Genomic DNA, 14,335 nt, shown 5'->3' with positions numbered 1-14,335 from the left:
TCGGATTCTGTTACTCCCTCTCTCTCTCTGCTCCACCCCTGCTTGTGCTCAATCTCTCTCTCTCTCTCAAAAAAAAAAAAAAAACATTAAAAATTTAAAGAAAAGAAAATTCAGGTTATGTGGTATAGTGTCTAGCACATGGAGGCCAGTAAAATATTTGTTGATTCACTGGCTGAATGAGTATGTGAGTAAAGTTCATCAATGCATAACTTGGCCATCTTAAGAATTATGTGTCGATTCAACCGGGCCATGAAGTGCCCAGATATTTAAACATTATTTTGCATATTTTTGTGAAGGTGTTTCTGGATGGTATTTGAGTCAGTTTTACTCCCCAAATGCCTGGGCCTCATCCAATTCACTGAAGGCCTGAATAGAAGAAAAAAGGCTGAGTAAGAATTTTCTTTTCCTGCTTGACCATGTTCAAGCTGTAGACATGGTTCTTCTGTAATTCAAGTAATAAAAGCTAACACTCAGACTCACATTCAGACTAAAATTTCAGCATTGGCTCTCTTGGTTCTCAGACTTTTGAAATGATACTAACATAAACTAACAGCTCACCTGGATCTAGACTTCGCGGTCTCCATAATCACATGAGCAGTCCTTAGTAATAAATTTTTCTGTCTCTCTCTGTCTCTCTGTCTCTTTCTCCCTCTCTCTCTATATACACACACACACATATATTCACACACAGATACAGTTGACCTTTGAATAACATGGGTTTTAACTTCACAGATCCACTTACATGTAGATTTTTAAAAAGAGAGCTGAAAGCAAAAGCCACAAAGCATTTATTTATAACTGCCCACCCAAGTTTCCACAGGACTGAATCAAAGCCAACTGGCCCAGAGATCTCACCTGCTGTCTTCTGAGTACCCATGGAAGCCAGCGCTGAAGCTTTCACCAGCCTCCAGGGCTAGGACTGGGCAGGGCTGTGGACTGCCCTGTGCGCAGGATGGAGTGGTTTGGTGAGCAATCCTAACTGAAAATCTCCAAGTTCTCAGGTCTACAAGGTTTCTGGTCTTGGGCCATTCTTGGGCTGGAAAGCACCCTTCCCCCCGAGTGGCACCCTAGCCAGCGTCCTCCAGAGGCCAGGCACTCCTGTGTGTTGGCACCTGCTGTTGGCCACTGGCTGGGTACACCTCAGGCATAAGGCACAGCTGTACTCTGCCTCCTGTGGGCCTGTCCTGTGCCTCCTGCTGCAGATCCAGGCCACCAGGCTGCAGAACAGCCTGCTTCCACCGTCCCTGTCCTGCTGGGCCATCTAAGGCAGGTTTTTCTCCCCCAAATCAATACACACACGCTATTGTAAATGTATTTTCTCTTCTTTGTGCTTTTCTTAATAACATTTCTTTTCTCTAGCTTGCTTTATTGTAAGAATACAGTAAAATACATATGACATACAAAATACGTGTGAATCCACTGTTTATGCTATTGGCAAGGCTTCCAGTCAACGGTAAGTGAGTTCTTAGTAGTTAAGTTTTTAAGGGGTCAAAAGTTATACACAGATTTTTGATTGTAGGAGAGTGTTGGTGTCCCTAACCTCTGCATTGTTTAAGGGCCAACTGTATACAGTAGAGTATAGTTAACTATCATCACTGTGCTGTACATTAGGTTTCCAGAACATATTCATCTTACATAACTGAAATTTTATACTCTTTGACCAACATCTCATTTCCTCTTCCTCATAGCCCCTGTCGACCACCATTCTATGAGTTTGACTGCCCGAGATTTTTCATGTAAGTGGTATCACGTAGCATTTGTCTTTTTGTGTCTGGCTTTATTTTACTTAGCATATGATCTCCATGTTCATCCACGTGGTTGCAAATGGCGGGATTTTCATTTGGTCCACCAATCCCACTGCTAGATATATATCCAAAGGAACTGAAATCAGGATCTTGAGAGATGTCTTCTCTCCCATGTTCACTGTAGCACTGTTCACACTTGCCAAGACATGGAATCAACTCAATGTCCATTTATGAAAGAATGCATTGAAGAAGGTGGTATATACATTAGATGGAATATTACTCAGTGTTGAAACAAGTTTCCTTTCTAAATGAAATTTATTTTTTCACTTTGTTGTTTAACATTTGAATAAGGTAACGATGTAAGTTGTTAAACACAGTATCTGACATTTAGTAAACACTGAGAATGAATTCGACTTCATTGTAATGCTAGTAGGGATTGTCTTTGGAACTGTTCCCAGCTTTTCCTCGAACACGCTTGTACCAGTTTGGAGAGGGGCAGTCATGGAACTTGTGTTGTGTCAGGGCAGAGCTCAGAAACTAATCCTGGAAAGCTGCATATGAACATATCTAACATAAATATATATAAGAAACCATGGTGGATGTTCAAAAGGCAGTGTATCAAAGTGGTTAAGCTTCAGCTCTAGAGTCAGATCATCTAGATCCATGTTCTAATGGGTGTGTAATTTTTTACAAATTGCTTCATGTTTCTATGTCTCATTTTCCTCACCCATGAATACAAATAATCTTAGTATCTACTTCATAGGATTGTTTTAACAGTAAGAGTTAATATAGGTTCAATTCTTTGAGCTTTTCTGGCACATAGGAAGAACTGAATTAGTGTTTGTGATTGTTATAATGAATACCTTTTAGAAAGGAAGAAGTTAAGGCTTAGAAAAGTCAAGCAACTCACTCAAGGTGACACAGCCAGGGAGTAGAAGAATTGAGTCTTGAACCTAATTCCGTCTAATTCCAAAGCCTGTATTCTTTTCCATTATTTTAGTGTTTCTCAAATTTGAGTGATGGATAGACTCCTTTTAAAAGAAACAGAAGTTCTGTTTAATATCAATGTTGATTTGTAGTATTTTTGTTATAACGCTGCTAAAATATATGCAACACTAACCTAGATGTAACTTATTATGCCTATAAATCATCTAAGCTATAAAATTTAAACACATTTACTAAGTAAATGCAAACAAAAGTTGCAACCCAGTAAAATTCAATTTGGTAACATTTATTTCATGTGATGGATGTTGTTGTTTTCTTGAAAGTGAAACCACTCACAAAGGAACATGGTACTCACTGTTAAGATTCAAGTTCTTTTGCGGTCATCATGCCCATACATCTGTGTGCTCTGAGATCAGTCATTTTTTCCACCACTCTTCTCTGTTCCAACTACTGTGAAACCATAACATGATGTCATTTGGCCTCCACTTGGCAGAAATGCACCATTTACATAGTAATTCTGCCTCCATTTCTTTTTCACTTTAGCCCAAGATGAAGTGGAACTATTTGGGTGCAACAAATTAAAAAAAAACACTATCGAATATGGGACAATTATTGGTTGTGAGGTTGCCATCAGATGGTCAAAAATATGCCTATGTACATATTTTTAAATTGCCATTGACATGAAATTCCCAAATTAAAAATTCTCATGGACCCTTGGGAATACGCTCAAGGATCCCCAGAGAACAAAAGATCTTAGCTTAGGAAATTCTGAGCTGCTCTCTGTCTCCTCTCTCCTGTCTAGAAGGAGAATTCATTTATGCCATAAATAATTTAGGATTATGTTTGAGTCATGCTAACGTACAGCTAACTGGAAGGAGGTAAGAAGCAATAGTTTCAAGTTTGCCTACAATGGAAAGTGACAAAGCTATTTTTTCTGAATATGCAGAATCGGCAATGTTGGGGAGGGATGATTTTTATTTATGACTTGCTTTGGCGGCTGAGAAAAAAGGAGTCACAGTCATGGATGACTATTATTTTACTCTTTTTAAAGGGACGATCAATGACTAATGCTTATCTGGCATGTTATCATTTATAAAGGGCTTTCTCCAGCTTGATATCTCTCTCCCACCTTCAACCACACCCAGATGAAAAAATTTCTCAACGCAAGCATCATGAATTAGGGAGCTGATATTTAAACCAGGTGTCCTAACTTCAAACCTCCCTACATTCTGCAATACTACGCCACTCTACATGCATTCTCTTCTGGACACAAATGGGAGAGAAGGCATCATATATTGTACGTTATTCCTGAATTTATCTCTCCAGAGGCAAGCGGCCTGAACTTTCACAAAAGTCATAACAAAATGTTAACAGCATGGGACTCTGGACTTCTGTTCCATCTTCATCACTTACCAGCTCTGTGACGTTGGAAAAGTTATGTAAACCCTCCAAGTTGCAGTAGCCTCATCTGAAAAATAAGAAGGCATACCCTTTTCACGGGGTTATTTGAAAGATTAACCATGAAAATATATATTAAGAGGTTGGCACAATACCCGTGTGTGGCACTAATAATATATAACGTACAGTGCTTACTCTTTGCCAGACACTCTTTAAATGCTTTACATATTAGCTCAATTAATCCTCATATAACAACACTTTGAGTTAGATATTATTTTCTTCCTATTTGGCAGATGGGGAAACTAAAGGACAGAGAGATTAAGTGAGTTGTCTAAGGTCACACATTTGGAAAGTTTTGGAGGTGGAAGTCTTAACCCGGACCTACGGGCCCCAAATCCGTGTTCCAGAGTCCATGCTTATTGGCAGGCTCTCCACTACCTCGCCATGTTTCCTAGCTCTAAGTATTGTAACTACAGAAAGGGATTCTCTTTATTTAGTCTCCCATCCTGCCGTCTATCTCAATCTCCATGGCCACTTTTCAGATCTCTTTAAGCTCCTTCCTGAAATACTGCAACATCACTCAAATCTTTTACACAATTACAGTCTTAGCTCCATCTAATCAGTTTTCCACATTGTAGCCAGAACCATGTTTAGTATAACCATTTCTCCTCCTCATTACAACCTCTCTAAGGTTAATCATTACCCTCAAAATATTGTCATGATAGGAGCCCTGTTTTCCTTTCCAATCTCATCCCCTTCCACCTCCTCCCATTTGACATTCTAGGAATCCAGACTATTTGTAGTTTCCTGAATACGCCATTCACTCTCATCATACTCAGAAGCATTCTTCCTATGAATCTGACCACATTTCTACGAATGGCTAACTTCTTCCTATCCTTTAAAACTCATTTTAAGCATCTCTCTTTTACAAGAAGTCTTTCCTGATATCCTTACTTTATTCCTGAATTCTAGATGTGATTATATTCACATTTACAAAGCAGGAATGTATTCTAATTCTCAAAAAGGGCACCCCCAAATACTAATACTATCAATTGCTATGCAGAACTATGACATCATAGAGGGTTTTATATCAGAGTCACTTTGAGAAAATACTAAATAGCAACTGAGCTAAATATTATCACCAGGTTTCCTGCTGACACAATAGCAGTGTTGAGTGAATCCAGCCTTGGTTGTGCTCATGTAGCAAGAAATCTTTGTATACCACTTTGTGATCATCAAAGCTCAGAAGATGTTTTCCCAAGATCTTCCCACCTTTTATTTATTCCTCCCACCCCTCATTCCCTTGTTATTAAGTTCATGTTTGTCAAGAAAAAAAACAACTGGCTTTTTTATATCTGATTTGTTGGCACTTGACTCATCAAAAATGTTTGTAAAGAGCCTTGATGTCCAAGAAGACTCTGGAGCCTCTTGGTAGGTCTTTAAGACATCCCCCCCCCCCTCCCAAGAACTGAGAGACTGTTTCTGGGCAAATCAAGTAAATGGGAACTTCAAATAACTTAAGACTGTTAAAGGGATCAAAATATATGCATGAACATGCTGGCATGTGCTCTCATGTTCTTAAGTTATGTATCCATGCACAAAGTTTTTGATTTCTCTCTGAATTTCAGGAAACAGGTTGTGGCACAGCTTGACCCAAGGAGCCCTTCTTAAACTATTACACAGTTCCCTAGGTCCTAATGGGATTCCTTCGTCCTTGATGTCACTAACATTCTGAAATCAGAAGGTACCATTTCCCAGAGAACAATTAATCTCAGAATTTCTTTCAGAATAGCCTTTGGCTTACTGCCACCTAAGGTAGAGCAGGGTCCTCCCCGCCAATTCACCTGGATTCTTGCTTCCTGGCTATGCCAGGTAGTCTGGCCCAGCTTGTGGAAGAGCGAGCAAGCAAGCCTCAGAAAAGATAATGTAATCCATGTGTCCCAGCATAAATGTCTCTGTTTTTACCACATGGCCGTAAGTCATTTACTCAAAGGTTCCAAATTATATTTTAAAAGTTCAACAAATAGTTCATTGTACAAGAGACTTGGGCACTTAATTAGAAACTGCAATAGTTTGCTCATTGTATGTAATATTAAATGGCCCTTTTCTTCCATTATCCAAACGTTGTAGGTAATTTATCATGTAAGATGTCTTGTGCAGTACACTATGAAAGTATTGCAGCTACATACAAGTTACACAATTATGGCCTCGTCTGAGAAAAGGGTTTTCAAGAACACTTCCTTAATAGTTCTTCTTGGTCGCTTACTCTAATCCTTACCAAACCACAGGATGTCCTAACTTTTAAACTTACCACAACAGCAACAAAGCCCCCATCTAGTTACTAAACACTCTGGGAGGCTTCCTTTTTGGAATTCAGTTTCAGTTCTCTGCCTTTGCAAGTCACTAGAGGAAAATCATCGTATTGTTTCAAAGCCAGAGAACAGAAACTGAATTCAGTCACCTCCTTGGATGCATTGACACCATGACATCCTGATTTATCATTCCTAAACCTATTACCCTCTTGCACCACTCAGTAACCCTCGGAGAAAGGAAGATACAGCCACATATTCCCTGCCTTTACATATCTGAATGAGAACTAGAAACTTACCTAATGCCAAACAGCTGGATATGTGAATGCATCCTGATGCTTCCCTTTTTTATTCCATTTTCAGCCAGATGTTTGGCATCACAGAGACAACACCTAACGTTTCTAAAAAGAGTTTCAAAAATATTATGACTCTTCAGATTGGGGAGATGGGAAAACAGAGAACGAGTAAGATATAATTGAAATCTATACAATCATGAAGGATTTGAGTAAGTTGGCTCTAACTCATTCATGAGATCTCAGAATACTAGAAACATCCTTTGAAATTTGAGAGACTTTAAGCAACAAACAAAAGGACAAATGAGTTGAGAATAAACATATGGAACTCGTTACCCCAGAGGTAAGGAATGAAGATACACATACTAATTCAAAAATATTTATATATGTTCACAGACAATCAACAGAGTTATTAAAGGCAACAAAAATATTTGGGTACATTGCAAAATTTTGAACATTGGTGCCATGGAGGACAATTCTGACTTTTAGTGCACATTCCTTGGAGTAACTGTTTGTATCCATATGCCAGGTTGGTTGAAATCCAGTTTGGCAATTGTTATTTGCATGGTAGCTGCTTATAATTACTTGTTGAATGAATATTAATATGTATAGTGCTTTCAAGTACTTAAACTCTTACATATGCATTCTCATTTTATCCTTATTATAATGCTTTCATAGTGAAAAGGAGGAAAATTCCCAAGAGAATTTAGATGGAGGTAGCATGGGGAGAGAATGATTATGGCAGAGTAATAACAATTTTGAGCTCTGGAGTCAGAACTTTCTAGAACCCTGGCTCTACAAATCACAGTCTTTATCACTTTAGATAAGATACTTAAACGCTCCAAACCTTAATTTCCTTGTGGGTAAAAATGAAAATAATGAAAAGTCTACCTCATAGGGTTTCTGTGAGAATTAATGAGATATCTCATATAAAGCATACTGCCCAGTGCCTCGCACATAGTAAATACTCAATAAATACAAGCTATTTTAGACATAAGAACATTTATTTGCAAAGATATTAAGTAGTCTCATTATCCCACAAAACAGGGCTTGTTAATTGTAATACTAAAAATCAAACAGAATTCTTTGGAATCTGAACACTCTGTTATTTCCATGTGCCTGGCATAAGCTATTGGGCCAAAGACAAACGACTGGACTGGGTTGTCTAAGAAGAAAGAACCCTGGCATTGATTTTGAAGGAGCCTCCCCATATGATGACAAATATGAACTCTATAACTCATTAAGTAGTATATATTCTACATGGGCTTCTGTTTGCTTTATGATGAAAAATATCCAGTTTATTTATGACTGATGACAGTTAGCCGTATGTTTGAATTGTGAGCTTACCAAAATCATCTTGGCAATGTTTGCTATAGAGGAAATAGATTCTATCTACAGTTTTAAGTAACAACCAATACTTGCGTTTATAGAAGATGTCTTAGGGGTAGAAGAGGAATAGACGAAATGATCCTAAGGGAACATTGTAGAAGTGCTCCTTAGCATCCATTTTGCCAAAGAGGCTAACATTACAGAACAAGTTTAGCATGTAAATTAATGTTCTTTCCAAGATGTCTTCCAAAATAATCCAGCTAGTGTGTTTGGATAATAGAAAAAAATGATCCTTTATAACATCCTTTTTAGTAAAATACAATCACCAAAAACATTTCATCCACAATGTGATTTTTTTAAAAATGTTTATTTATTTTTGAGAGAGAGGAGGGCGAGGGGCAGAGAGACGGGGACAGAGGATCTGAAGTGGGCAGAGAGTCCAATGTAGGGCTCAAACTCATGAACTGCGAGATCATGACCTGAGTCAAAGACAGATGCTTAACAGACTGAGCCACCCAGGTGCCCCATCTACGACGTAATTATTTGTAATTAAGGGTATAATGTGTTTAGCCACAGTTGATTTCACATTTCTCTCGCTCTAAATACAAGCAAATCAGGCTATTACATAGTATGGGCCACATTGATCTCAATTTCTCATCTTATTTTCACTAGACCACTGCCCCCTCTACCACCACAACCACCACGTGGAACATGCATCTAATGGTACAAACCAAAAGAATAAACCAAAGGTGGGAATTGTGTCAGTTAATTCTTGCTGTGTAACTATCACCCCAAAACATTTTGGCTCACACACAAAATTTATTATTCCTGATAATGCTGTGAGTTGGGCTGAGCAGTTCCACCCTGGGCCCACTTAGCAGCTCAGCTGGGGATGGGTGGTCAGGATGGCATTCCTCACAAGTCTGGTTGCGGGTTCAGTGTTAGTGGGGTGACAGGCCACATGTCTCTAATTATCCCACAGCCTCGCCCAGATTTATTCACGTGGTGATGGTTGCAGGATTCCCAAGAGCAGCAAGAAGAAAGTCCTGATAAACAAGAGATTTTCAAGCCTTTGTTCATGTCATATTGTTAATTGTCTCATTGGACAAACAAGTCATGAAGGCAAGCTCAGATAGAGGTGTGGTTAAGTAGACTTTGATTCAGTGGAACGAGTTGTAAGTTCTTATGGCAAAGACTATGATATTAAGAGTCATGAAGTGCTGAGGTGATACTTCCTCCATACCACAGACTATGACACTATCTTACCAGAATTTTCTACCAGAAGTTGTTCTGCATTCACAAAGAACCTTCACAATCATTCTTTATTTCATCCTCTTGAAAATTTTGGAGGGAAGATCAATGATGAAGATAGGCATTTAAGTTCTAATCTTTAAACAAGTTAGTTGTGTGACCTTGGTCTAGCCACTTAACACCTCATTGTCAGATAGAATTACAACAGCTTCTGTGTCATGACATTGCTCAGAGAATTAAAACAGACGATCTTGTGTAAATTATTTAGCACAAGCTCAAATTATTAGCCTTTAAGTTTTTATTATACATTGAAAAATACTCTCTGAGCTCTTACCACATTCCTTTGAATCAGTGTAGAATATTTCTAAGGATTTGTTTAGGTGACATTATTGAGCCAAATTATCTATACTTTATTCTAGCTTTTACCTCTTTCATTTTTTTTTCTTTTTTTAGTGTAGTTGACATAGAATGTTACATTACTAGCTTTAATTTGAGGCAAATAACTTAGAATTTTGGGTCCTATGTGGTTTTCCTCACTTGTGAAATAAGCATAAAAATAATCTACCTTGTAAGATTGCTGTGAAAATTGTATATAAATACCTAGAGAAATGTCTGGCATATCATAAATACACAACAAATGATGATGATTATTATGTCAGGGCATTGGATTGGCACTATATATATATATAGATATCAATATTGATATAAATATGTGTAGCTATGTATATAGAGATAAAAATAATCATTAAACATGTCACTAAGGGGCGCCTGGGTGGCGCAGTCGGTTAAGCGTCCGACTTCAGCCAGGTCACGATCTCGCGGTCCGTGAGTTCGAGCCCCGCGTCGGGCTCTGGGCTGATGGCTCAGAGCCTGGAGCCTGTTTCCGATTCTGTGTCTCCCTCTCTCTCTGCCCCTCCCCCGTTCATACTCTGTCTCTCTCTGTCCCAAAAATAAATACACATTGAAAAAAAAAAATTAAACATGTCACTAAGGGGCGCCTGGGTGGCTCAGTCAGTTAAGCGTCTGACTTCAGCTCAGGTCATGATCTTGCCATCTGTGAGTTCGGGCCCTGTGTCAGGCTCTGTGCTGACAGCTCAGAGCCTGGAGACTGTTTCGAATTCTGTGTCTCCCTCTCTCTCTGCCCCTCCCCTGTTCACACTCTGTCTCTCTGTCTCTGAAAAATGAATAAACCTTAAAAAAAATAAAAAAAATAACATGTCGCTATGTATATTGCAGCCTATTGGAAGAGTAAGATATTGAAAAAGTTAACACATCAATAAATACTAACTGAAAGTCATGATGAGTACCATGATAGATAATATTATGAAAAGTAACATAGAGTAACAAAGTAATATTTAACCTCAGAATTCAACAATCTAGGAAATTTGGGATTTTTCAGAAAAGAAAAGTTAAAGTCAGAGAGATAACGCAACTTGATCGAGGTTGTACAAGGAAGAAATGGATAACCCAGGAAATTTCCCTGCAATGACACAACTGCTCCAAACCTTATTGGCCCTGAGGACAAATGCTGCTGAACTCTGAGCGAGCATCATAGCATCTCAAAATGTTAAACCCTACTCATCTGTAGGGTTTAATAGCCCTCCTATTTACCTTACTTGGCTTATGGAAACTGAAAGACTGAAAAAACCTAAAGACCAGAAGACTGAAAAAACCTAAACTGTGGCTTCTGCAATTAAAAGTTAATAATTCTGTGCTTTGTTGTGGTCCATAATCCTGCCATGTAAAATTTTAAAATATTCTTCATACTAAAGGGCAAGGCTTGCCACAATGCATAAAATCCAGCTATATACTAGTCTATCCTATGAGAGACACAATTTACATCAAAAGACACAAATAGGAATTAAGAAAGTAAGTGGAAATAAATATATCATGCAAATAGTAAGATAAGAAGGTAGGAGTGGCTATATTAATATCAGATAAAATACATTTTAAGGCAAAGAACATTACCAAGTTAAAATACAGACATCCCATAATGATAATAAAGTCAGTTAATCAGGGGCACCTGGGTGGCTCAGTTGGTTGAGGATCTGACTCTTGATTTTGGTTCAGGTCATGATCTCACTGTTTGTGGGATTGAGCCCTGCACTAGGCTCCACGCTCAGGATAGAGATTCTCTCTCGCTCTCTCTCTCTCTCTCTCCCTCTGTCCCTCTCCCCTGCTCACGTGCTTTCTCTCTCTCAAAATAAAAATTTTTAAAGTGTATAAAAAAAGAAAGTCAGTTAATCAGAGACTAAATGTGTGTATTTAATACCAAGGTTTCAATGCAGACAGAAAGGGAGAGGAGACAATCCTACAATCACAGTTGAAGATTTTATTACCCCTTTATCAACAATCGAGAGAGTAATGGAACAAAAAGGAAATCAGAAAAGGTAGAGATAAGATTAACAGAACATTAATGTGTCCCTAACTGATAATTATGCATGAATAAACTCAATAACTGTCAAATACACATTTTTTTTTCACTTGCTCATGGTGTGCTCACCATCTAAAAAAAGATGCTTCAAAATGATACTTCAAAAATGGTACTATGCAAGGCCACGGCTCAAGTCTCATTTTTAAAAAATATTTAATAACACACTTTCTTTACACATGAAATTAAATTAAAAATTATGGATAATAACACATCTAGGAAATAATACCAAACATGTGGATAGTGTAAGAATCCACTACCAAAAAAGAAATCACATATAACTCTAGTCTAATCATGAGGAAAACATCAGACAAATCCCAACTGAGAGAGACATTCTATAAAACACCTGACCTGTACTCCTCAGAAACTGTCAAGGTTATCAAAACAAGGAAAGTCTGAGAAACCGGCATAGCAAATAGGATCCCAGGGAGATAGGATAACTAAATGTATTGTAATATCCTGTAGGATTCTGGAACAGAAAAAAGACATTTTGTAAAAGCTAAGGAGGTGTGAATAAAGTATGGACTTTAGTTAATAATAACTGTCCCCAAAATGATTCCTTAATTGTACCAAGTTTACCGACTAATGGAGATATTGATAATGGGGAAACTGAGTATGGGCTACATGGGAACTCTCTGTACTATCTTCTCAATTTTTCTGTAAATCAAAAATTTTGAATTTAAGTTTTTAAAAAAGAGGAGTGAGAAAATATTTTTATTAAAAAAATTTAAATGTTTATTTTTGAGAGAGAGAGAGAGAGAGAGAGAGAGAGAGAGAGAGCAGTAGTGGGGGAGGGGCAGAGAGCGAGAGAGAGGGAGATACAGAATCCGATGCAGGCTCCAGGCTCTGAGCTTTGCACAGAGCCCAACGCAGGGCTTGAACCCATGAACCATGAGATCTGAAGTTGGCCGCCCAACCAACTGAGCCACCCAGGAGCCCTGAGAAAATATTTTTAAATAATAATGAAAACTGGTATCAAAACTTGAGGGATATAGCTAAGGCAGTACTCAGAAGGAAATGGATAGCTTTACATGCTTCTAGTAAAAAGGAAAAAAAAAAAAGAACTAAGCCCTAAGACTTAAAATTATACCTTAAGAAGGTAGGAAAGAAAGAGTAACCCCAAAATAAGAAGAATGAAAGAAATTAGAATGACAATGGCAGAAATCAATGAAAAAGAAAACACATAAAATAGAGAAAATGAACAAAGCCAACTCAACTCTCATACCTTGTTGGTGGCAATAGAAAATGGTACAACCACTTTGGGAAAAAAATCTAGCTGTTTCTGGTAGTGCAAAGTACACACCTACTCTGACCTCAGTTGTTAGTCAAGAAAAGTGAAAATAAGTATTCACAAAAAGACTTGCACAAAAATATTCATAGTGGCTTTAGTTATTATAGCTCTATACTGGAAACAGCTTAATTGCCCACCAATAGGCTAATAAATATAGACAATCAATAGTAAAAAGGAATGAATTCCCAACACACACAAAGTATATTTCCATATATTACCTCTTTCAACCCCCATAACCTGTGACATATCATTATTCCCCTTATTCTAGATATGAGGAAACTGAGGCACAGAGATGATAATGTGCCCAAAGTCACAGAGCTAGTGAAGGGTAGACCAGGACTCAAACACTGAGATGGTGCTAAATGTTTTGCTCTTAGCAATGTTATGCATCCCGTGTTCACCTAAAACAATCAAATCCTTGGAGTGATGTGTAGTACAGAAATGCTAAAATACTTTCATCTACACATTTCTCCTAAGCAAGCATAGATGTAGGGTGATGATGATTGTGTAGCCTAGAGTCTTACTTGCTCCTGGATGCACAGACCTATTCAGACAAGAAAAGGCCTAAAGATTGAAATATTGTCAGTTCTAACCTGGCTGCTACAACTACTAGACAGAGTGGGGAAAGAATCTGTACTGACAAATTGTTAGATGAGGCATCAGGAGATAACAGATTCTCGGAACAATTTTGCTATAAGGTAGCCCAGAACTAAGGTAGGTCACATTACCCGCTCTGAATTTCATCAATTGATTAAGGGGGCAGAACTTGGTGAGCTTTGCCTTTCCCTTAAGTTAGGAGATTTTATGCCTCTCTTCCTAGTAGATGAAATCCTAGTTCCACTTTTTCATTATTATTGCTCATCTCTAATAATTGATCCGTAATTAACTAGCATCTGTAAGAACATAATTTACATAGAAGAAAAAGTTATTTGGAATTCAATGTTTAAGAATACTTTTTCCTACTTGGAGGATTTTCTTTTTAAGTTTATTTATTTTGAGAGAGAGAGAGAGAAAGAGAGACAGTGAGAGCGAGCCTCTCTCTGCTTTAACTTGCAAGGGCTGGGGGATACCAGCTGAACTCTGGCTTTAATTAATACCATGTATACAATGAGGTAGGCTCGTCTAAAGCCATGACATACACTATCAACTCAGCAAGTATAATTTCCACTTGTAGCATCACATCTTTAGGACTTAAAAAATAATTTTAACTCTAAAATAAAAGGAATAAGAAGTGGAAACCTGGATATTCCTCTACTATTTCAAAATCAAGTAGGAAATTTAGTTTATAGGTAGGTTCAAAATAGGACTCCTAGTTTAAAAGATTTAGCTCATCTCCCCTCTTC

At 38.0% G+C, this 14,335-nt stretch overlaps 1 long non-coding RNA gene across 1 annotated transcript; it reads right to left on the bottom strand.

Annotated features, from left to right (window-relative positions):
• Window positions 1-114: 114 nt before the first annotated feature.
• LOC109495922 lies at window positions 115-10,002 on the bottom strand. The gene is made up of 4 exons (XR_002151645.3): window positions 6,697-10,002; window positions 4,104-4,158; window positions 3,046-3,140; window positions 115-2,776 (listed from the first exon to the last, which is right to left on the bottom strand). It is a non-coding gene; the product is annotated as an uncharacterized LOC109495922 (long non-coding RNA).
• Between the last annotated feature and the right edge of the window lie 4,333 nt (window positions 10,003-14,335).

Source organism: Felis catus, chromosome F2 (genome assembly GCF_018350175.1).
Source record: "Felis catus isolate Fca126 chromosome F2, F.catus_Fca126_mat1.0, whole genome shotgun sequence".
NCBI classification, from domain to species: Eukaryota; Metazoa; Chordata; class Mammalia; order Carnivora; family Felidae; genus Felis; species Felis catus.
The sequence above is the reverse complement of the archived record's forward strand: the minus strand, read 5'-3'. Positions and strand labels throughout refer to the sequence as shown.